We start from the raw sequence: 7825 nt of genomic DNA on the forward strand, positions 1-7825 counted from the left end.
TTTTTTACAGAGCTAGGTGTTGCGTCCAATTTCTGCTGTCAAACAGAAGATTAAATGATTTCAAAAAAGCAGGCGGAACAGAAGCAGGAGGACAAGCTTTTTGCAAGTATAACACTTAACTCCGGGGATACAATGTTTCTAATTGGATTTTCTGAGCTGGAAGTTAAGATGGCGTTTCTTTGTTGCGATTTTAAAAGGGAAAGTTAGAAAAAGTTTTTGCTAATAGACTCGTGCTCAGAGACTGGCTTTAAGTTGCTGGAATAGATTTTGAAGAGCTGTTTGGGAAAAGATTGTTTATAAAGAAATTGCTGAATGCTGCTCAAAAGGATGGCTCTGGCTTTATGATTTTATGGTTGTGGGAAGAAAGAAAATTTCTTTAAAATAAAATGGCTTCTAAGAAAGGAGATCTTGAAAGTGCTGGATGCTATTTGGAGGTGTCAGAAACGAAACAGTTGTCTGATTTACAGAGTTGTAAGGATTTTGATGCAGAACTTACAGAATTTATAAAAGAAGCCATGAATAATCATACTGCAGCTATAAGTAACCAATTAGCAATTCTTAAAGGGATAACAACAGAAATGACTGAGGAAATCAAAACAACTACGGAGCATGATGACAACTCAGGAGATATTGCAGCAGAGAGGGTGGAAGAATTTTCTCAAGAATTTTTGAGCTTACTCTCTGCTCTTTTCGGAAAAATTGATAGAATCTTTCAAAATTATGACTTGGTTTGGAAAAAAGTAGTAAATGACCAGACTTTCGAAGTTTCAGAAGATGAAGGAGACTTGTCAGTGGCATCTATACATTTAATAGAAAAGAAACAATTGAACTTTTCTTCACAAACTCTTGACAAACTTTGGTTTTACAGACGAAGGAATGAACTGATTTATATAAGCATGAAGAGGCGATTTGGGGGCTCTAAATCAGAGGAAACTTTCTTAAAAAGGGGACAATCTTTGCAGTTATATCAACCTCAAATTAAAATGAAAAACCTCCTCAAAATAGAAGTAGGAGGGATGCAGAAAGATTGGAAAAAATATAAAAAGAAAGCAAGAATGGAAGATTAACCTTTTCTTTTGGCTTTGTAGTTGTTCTACTCATGGTTAAAAATGATTATGTTGTAGGTATTATAACTACTGAGGGGGGAAAAAGTATAAAGTTAAATATTGATTTTTAAATATGATGTACTAATGGTTGATTAATCCTTTTTGGTTTTTTAGTTTATGTATTAATGGTTAATTATGTTGTTGATTATCTTTCAAATTTTAAAAGTTGGAGGGAGGAATAATGAAGGGGGGAAATTTAGAAACTTAAAAAATGTAGAAATTTAATTAGTGAATATCTAAGGTTTATTTTTTGTTATGAGATTTCAAAATAAGAAACCAAGAATGGAAGATTTTTTTTTTTTTTTGGCTTTGCAGTTGTTCTATTCATGGTTTAAATTGATTATGTTTTAGGTGTTATAACTACTGAGGGGGAAAAAGTATAAAGTTGAATATTGATTTTTAAATATGATGTATTAATGGTTGATTAATCTTTTTTGGTTTTCTAGTTAATGTACTAATGGTTAATTATAAAAATGTAGAAATTTAATTAGTGAATATCTAAGGTTTATTTTTTGTTATGAGATTTCAAAATATCTGAACTTTGAGAAAAGTAGGAGGGGGAAAAATGTTTTTAGGTTTGAATGTTTAAGATTTGTTAATGGTTTTAAAATTCTTAGAGTTATTGGATTACATGTTACTTTGTGTTTATATAAAGGGAGGTTGATGAAATTGTAAAAGGGGAGTTAAGGGGTCTTGGGAGTTATTAAATCTTGCAGTTAGCTAGTTTATTTTAGCGAATGTTTGGTGAAATCTATGCCCTGTTTTTGTTCTGGGAAGTCGGGGGTGGGGGGTGGTGAGGAGGGGTTGAAGATTGAGTTTACCAAATTGATTTTTTTTCTTTTTTTCTGATGATAGTTTGAATGATTGTTTATATTGTATACTTGTTTGATCAGAAAATAAAAACTTTTTTATTAAAAAAAAAAAAAAGTTGAGAAACATTGATCTATGATAATTTAACAGATGTATAAAATTTCTTTTCCTTCCCATTTCCAAAGAGCCTTATAATATAAGAATCAGTTTTGCTTTTCAACCTCTTGAGTCTGAAGCAATCCAGCTTTAGTATTGCAGTAGTCCCTGAAGTTCGAGTTTCTTTTTCTGCACATTTGTTACATTCAGAGGGGTTTTCTTTGTCAGAATGGAAATTGAGCAGGGGGGGACATTACTTGTGGTTGGGTTCCCTTACCACAGGTTCCGTTCTCATGTGTACTCCTTATTTTGTGGTTCATAAAAAAAAAGGAAACAACACTGTTGAAATTATTCAGAAGATTCTGTGGACATTTGATGTAGCAACCATTGGTAAGTACAGGGAAAGGACATTTTGCATCACAACCCTTTTGAAGTTTGATACAAATACTAAAGAAAGTATTTAAAACATTTATTCCCAAGTTACTGCCATGGAAGTAATGGAACTATTTCAAAGATTTAGGGAAATGTGCATGTTAAAATTTGCATTTACCTAGCCATTACATAGAGAAAAAACACAGTTTAAGAAGATTTTAAGGCTTGGCATAATAGCTATAGTGCAAGGTTTTGTTTATGACTTATGAAACTTCTTAAAATGTACAAAAAATGTGAGGCAGTTTCCCATTTTCAACCAGAGTATCCATAGAACAATAGTAGGGGAAAGTGCCAGTTAATTTGAAGCACATTTTTTCTTTATAAACTTCATTTGGTTTTTAAGAAATGTATATACGGTCATTACAATTATGCAAGTTTTATATTCGGGGTCTAGATCTTTGAAGTTTTTCTGTTTTCCATAGGCACATACAAAAACAAACAGTATTTTAATATTTAAGTAGAATCATAGATAATTTAAAGTTTTTGTGGTAGACTTTATATTTTTTGTTATCTAAAACTAGAATCTATAAAATTGGGAATGGGTTGAATATATTGCAATTCAGTTCAGACAGGATGGTATATCATCTTCTAAGTCCATAATAAACTTCTGGTTTCCAAGATAGGCCCTGAAATTAGGAACATGATTTGAATTTTACATTTATATGCATGTTCTATATGTGAGTTGTGAGTTGTTGAGAATAACACAAATTGTACAGCATTAGTTGCCTACTTTGTCAAGCTGCACTAGGAAGGTCCCTCTATTTGAAAAATTGTAATTTCTGTTGGGCTAGAGATATATTCTGATCTACTGTGTGGCAACTTTTTGTGTTCTTTGAAGAAGAGAAAAACACAGAAGATTTTTGCAAACAAAAGTTAAGGTATAAAAGTTGAAAACAGAAAAATCTTAGAGCAGCATACAAAAGAGAAATCTACAACTATTCAGGTTAGAGCCACTAAAAAAAATGAACAGCTCAAAGAAAGAGACAGATTTAATCTGTAGATAATTACAATTGGGAAACATTTTTTTCTACAATGTCATCATCTCTGTGTTTGTCCTCCTTTTGGGTGGGTGTGTCTGCGTGTGTGTTTTGCTATATTGCAGATTAGGTTGCCATTTAAGAAAGGAACAGAGAGACTTCTTAAGGGCCTTTTAAATAAAGGACTTGAGTCAGGGTATTCGTCACCAAGGTTGTGTGTGTGTTCATGTAGGTGACAGTTGTTTTCCCAAAAGAAAACAACCTTTGATGCTTTTTTTAAATTGTGAAAAAATAGCAACAAGACCTGTCAAGAGAATAGACGTCTGGTGCTTTGAAAGGGATATACATAGAAATGGTTCAAATTCAAGAGCGAACTAGTGTAATAACAAGGAAAGAACTTCCAAGACTTGATTCATTCTTTAACATTTAAGAAACTGTAAAATGTGTAAACACTTCTGTGCTGTATTTGAAAATGATGCATAGTGAGTTCTGCAACGGAACAAAGAAATCAAATTTAAGAATTGAATAAATCAGAAATATAAAAGCCAACATATTTTTTTTGAACAAAATATATTTCAAAAGGAGGATACTGGAAGTCATCTAGACATCCTCTGGACTTTTCTGTGTCATGCTATGACATAATGTGGTTGCTTTGCTTTGCTTTTGATCTAACTTGTTGCAATAACCCAGCCATAAATAGTTTTAAACTGTATTATATAGCTTGTTATATGAATCCATTCAACTAGGATTCATTCAGTAGATGACTAACCACAGTTCAATGGATGTCCTTGATGCTCTCTGAACTGGTTATTTGCTTATAGGTTTTTCATTACCTGACTAGGTAACATCTTAGGTGCTAGAAGGGAGTGGGATTTGCTCCCTGTTTATATACAGTAGTTTGCTGTCATTGTAGGTGGGGTGTTTTTTTCCCTTCTCTTTGATAGTTCTTTGATTAGGCTATTGTTTACTGCTTGTTTGACTGAGTTGATAGTTCCTTCATTAGGGTACTGTTTACTGCTTGATTGTGTGTCTGGTGTTAATCCCTGGATATTGATTGCTGGCATGGAGGTGTACTGGTCTTTTTATTTCCTTCTTAGCTTTTTATTATTATTATTATTATTATTATTATTATTATTATTATTATTATTATTATTATTGTCTTTCTTGAATGATGTGGTTTATCTCTATGTGCCTGTTGATGGCTGATTTATTTGAGTGCCAAGTTTCTAGGAACTCCCTAGCTTTTTAGATCCTCACAGTTTCCCAGTTGAAAGTATGGTTATGTTTGTCCATGTGTTTGAAATTAAGGAATTTTCATTGTGTCTTCCGATTGCTAGTTGGTGTTCATGGATATACTCTGCTAATTTTCTGCCTGTCCTACATAATGGCTACTACAATCTATACACTGTATGTTGTAGATGGCTCCTGTTTTTTCTTCTTGGCCTACTGAGTCTTTTCTCTTCTATTGATAACTAGTATCCAGCCAGTTTAATGTAGACGTCCATCTTAGATTAGAAAATACATTAAATCACTAAGGGTCAGTTTAACAGGGTTTATCCTTGTTATCATTTGCCCAGTGGTGAAATCCAAAAATTTTCCCTACTGTCCTGTGGACGTGGCTTGGTGGGCATGGCTTGCTGGTCATGTGACTGAGTGGGCATGGCCAACTTCACGTCACTCACCGTTAGAGCCAGGAGCTGCACATTCTGAAGCACATTCTACCCTTCTGAAGCCCCCAATGCTTTGAGTTTCCCTCCGCCATCTGGCTTGACTGCCCAAGCAAACCTCAGAGCCTTCTCTTGCCCTGCTCTCCATCCAGAGGGCCACACATCCCCCCCAATCATCCATACAAACTGCCCGCCCCGTTTCTGCAAAGGCAGAGCCTCCCCCGAGCAATCCAAAGAGGGGAGAGGGGTGCCACAGAAAAGGCTGCCTTCCACCCAGGCCCACGTGCCTCCCGTACCAGCTCTGCGGGGCTTGGGGCTCTGAAGCAGCCCACTGGCTTCCCAGCCACCTGCCTGCTATCTTTGGGATCAGCCCAGCCGACTACCGGCGCCACTCTGGGAACTCGGCCCACAGAGTCCAGTGCTCTCGGGGAAGGAGGCTCAGCCGTGGCACAGTTTCCTGCCGGCGAAAAAGCAGAGTGAGAGGCACAGAAGCCGTCGCCAGCCGGGTGTGCAGCAGCCCCCTATGCAGGGAGAGGGCCAGGCCCAGCCACGCCACTACGGAGCTCGTGGTGCTTTCCCTTCGGCCTGGGTGGCGGTGCTTACCTGGGTGGGCCAGTGCAGATAGCCCTTCATCTTGGCGCTCCCTTGCCTGCTGCCTCCGTGTGCTGCACTTGGAAGGAGCCGCCGCCACTTCTCTCACCGCCCTCCCTCCCCACCTGGCTGCAGACATCCATCTGCCTTCCTGGAGCACTGCCGCCGCGGCACCCTTCACTTTTGTTTCGTGGCAGGAGAAGGAAGAAAGTGGCGGCGGCACAGCGGTGGTGGACACCGACCTCGGAAGGCAAGCGGGCGTGGGGGACCACCGAGAAGGCCACGTGGAAGGCAGGCAAGCATGGCAGGGTTGTGGGGAAGGGAGTAGGCTGCTAGCTCCCTTCCCCACGGCCCGCGGCCCCAACATGCTTGCCTGCCTTCCATGTGGGGACAAGCGGCGACCGGGGGACTGGTTCGGAGTTGTGGCCAGCCAGTGGTCGTTAGTTGTTTGGCAACCCAGGCCAAATGTCTGCTACCAATTCGCCCGAACCAGTCCGAACCAGTCGGATTTCACTCCTGCATTTGCCCCAGAATGAATATACCCCACTGATTGTTTCATGAGGAAAGGAATACATAATACATATTTTGTAGCTCAAACCAGCCCACCAGGAAAACAATCTCTAGCCTTTTTGTTCTACTACACGTCAAACATAGGAGTTTTCTCACAAATGCTAGCATGCATTTCATAGTGAACACCCATATTCTAATTGGTTACTGTGCACTACAGGAATGATCTCTCCCATTCAATTACTGGTTGCTGTTCTCCATGGCTATGTTTAGGTTCACCAGAGGATTGGTAAAATCTGGTGGGCAACATCTTTTCCTCCTCCTCTTCCTTTTTCAGGTTCACTGTTAGAACAGTTAAAGTATAACCTGTGCTTGGTTTTCATTTTTGTGAGTTCACTGATAAAACAATGAGAAGATGGATCAGTCTTGTTAGCCTATGTGGTCTTTTTTAAAAACTGGTCAAGAGGGGATATGAAAGATGAAAATCTACCCTTCGAAACATAGTCTGGAGAGAACATCAAGAAAACACTGTAGCCAAAACACAGGAAGAGGTTGTAATTTGGGAGGCAGTTTCTTTAACCATCTTATTTTCAGTCAGTTTAGAAGTGGGGGAAAAACAGCTGAAGACAGTATTGGAGAAAACTCTTGGTCTAGTTGGCTGGCAAAACTAAAGTGATCACATCTCCATATATCAGATTTTGATTATAGTTTGGTGGGAAGAATAAAACAAAATTAATTGCCTTCATATCCTATTTGTGAGCCTCAATTTTTTTTAAAAAAAAAGAGGCTCCCAACCAAATAAAATTACATATAGTCCTCATTTTACTGTGCTAATCAGTATCATAAACATTATTGTTAAGCAACTGTGTTGTAAGTTGAAAAACCACATGACTGAGCCACTTAGTGACAGCAGTACTGGTTGTCCTCATTAAACAAGGATCACATAGGTCATTAAGCGAGGACCTCATGTGACCATATCTTCTGACTTCCTGCCAGCTTCCTCATTGACTGCTTGTGGGAAGCCAGCAGGGAAGGTTACAAATCACAGTTGTGACTTCTGGATAGCAATAGCACTTAGACTTATATACCGCTTCACAGTGCTTTTACAGCCCTCTCTAAGCGGTTTACAGAGTCAGCATATTGCCCCCAACAGTCTGAGTCCTCATTTTATCCACCTCGGAAGGCTGGAAGGCTGAGTCAAGCTTGAGCCTGGTGATATTTGAACTGCCAAATTGCAGGCAGGCAGCAGGCAGCAGAAGTAGCCTGCAGTACTGCATTCTAACCACTGCGCCACCACGGCTCTTACCGCTACAAGAGCCATAAGTACAAGGTCAAGTTTTAACTAACACTTGTTCAGCACTGTCATAAGTTTAAACAGTCATCAAACAAGTGGTTATTAAACAAGAAGTATTATCAAATATTCACTAGCTTTCTGAAAATCCATATTTAATTTCTTCAATAAGAACATGACTATTTTAAGAAAGAACTTGAGAAAACATTCAGATTTCCATAAGTCGATGATGGTAAATTTGTTTGATATTGACTTCCCAATTTATGCACACACCATAAATTGCACACTGTTTATACATGAAGGTTTATGTGTAGATTGCAAGTTATATCTCAGGTTGAAATCTCTTCT

Source organism: Pituophis catenifer, unplaced genomic scaffold, assembly GCF_029215685.1.
Source record: "Pituophis catenifer annectens isolate HBS135680 unplaced genomic scaffold, rPitCat1.0.hap2 SCAF_3, whole genome shotgun sequence".
Classification (NCBI taxonomy): domain Eukaryota; kingdom Metazoa; phylum Chordata; class Lepidosauria; order Squamata; family Colubridae; genus Pituophis; species Pituophis catenifer.